The 1,459-nt window shown below is 44.1% G+C and overlaps 1 non-coding gene across 1 annotated transcript; it reads right to left on the minus strand.

Moving 5' to 3' along the window:
• Positions 1-1,182: 1,182 nt before the first annotated feature.
• On the minus strand, positions 1,183-1,255 carry trnak-cuu (transfer RNA lysine (anticodon CUU)). The gene has a single exon. It is a non-coding gene; the product is annotated as a tRNA-Lys (tRNA).
• Between the last annotated feature and the right edge of the window lie 204 nt (positions 1,256-1,459).

Genomic DNA, 1,459 nt, shown 5'->3' on the forward strand with positions numbered 1-1,459 from the left:
CTTAGTATTGTGAACAATGAGTAAGTGTGACCTTAGCTCCTTTAATAAGACTCCAGAGTACAGGTACCTCATGGGTGGCCTGCTTACATACCGTGCTCCCAAGGGATACTGGGATCCATTGGGACTCCGACAGGTAGGCCCTCCTAGATGGTGTGCACAGGTTGTCAAGGGTTAAATACATAACACAAGATGTGAACAGAAATCATCCATCAAAAGCCCTGTCATTAACCATAGGGGTTTCCTGCAATTTTCTGATCGCAAAGCGCTTTCAGTCCTTGTCCTTAAAATTGCAGACGCGGAAATTGAGGAGTTTAATGACTTTGAAAGGAGGACATTGTTGTTTGGTGCCGTTCTGGTCAGAGAAATGTTTGTGAAAGGAACTTTTTGCAGAGAGAGGGATTGAGCATTTCAGCTTGTTGTTGAACACTTCTCTCTGGGCACTGAGCTGAGCAGCAATTTCTGTCGTGCAGTGGTTATCACATTTCCTTCACACGTGAAAAGTTCCCGGTTCAAGCCTGTGCCGAAACATTATTTCTCAAACAAAAACTTGTCTGCAATAAAAGCTGTTTTGGATACATTGTTGCATGAGCAATGCACATTTAAAACCAGTCTCCTCAAATACAGATTGTGTAAAATCAGATCGGGGATAAAACTTCATCAAGGATTAAAGTTTCATGAGTTATTAAAGTTCACTTTTTGAAGTTTTGACTGTCCCTGTCAGCATTTCATTCATTCTGTGAAACAACACTATCGGTTTACACCAGCAGATCGAAGCTGCATTTGAAACCCACAAACAACTCATTAATTATTCGCTTTTCCCCAGTTCCAGAGTTCAGAGAGTTATTGTCCATCCCTGGGATACAAGCTACCTCGGACCCGGGCCAAAGCTCCCCGTACACTGAGCACAGGCTCAGGAAAACCCCGGGGGAGAGGATATCACGGTCACTGGGCCTTCCAACAGCCCTGAACAAGCGCCCGGTCTGAAACTTTCCAGAGTAATAACTTGTAACTGGAGCATCTAACAGTAAGGACGGCCGAGCGGTCTGAGGCACTGCTTTCATTATTTGATTAAATTATCAATTATCCCTCAGTTCGCATTTTTATCATTGTGCAAAAGAAGATCATGAGTTCATTAATGATATTGACCCGCGAAAGCAACATAAAAGTTTAATGAAAAGTAATCGCCCAACGTGGGGCTCGAACCCACGACCCTGAGATTAAGAGTCTCATGCTCTACCGACTGAGCTAGCCGGGCTTCTCAACATCTACCCTGTCAATCCCCTTCAGAATATTGTCTGTTTCAATGAGATTACCTCTCATTCTTCTAAACTCCAGAGAGTATCGGCATATTCTACACAATCTCTCACCATCGGACAGTCCTCTCATCCCAGGAATCGATCTGGTAAACCTCCGTTGTACCACCTCCAAGGCAAGTGTATCCTTCCTCAGAAAAGGAGAC

Source organism: Pristiophorus japonicus, chromosome 28 (genome assembly GCF_044704955.1).
Source record: "Pristiophorus japonicus isolate sPriJap1 chromosome 28, sPriJap1.hap1, whole genome shotgun sequence".
NCBI lineage: Eukaryota > Metazoa > Chordata > Chondrichthyes > Pristiophoridae > Pristiophorus > Pristiophorus japonicus.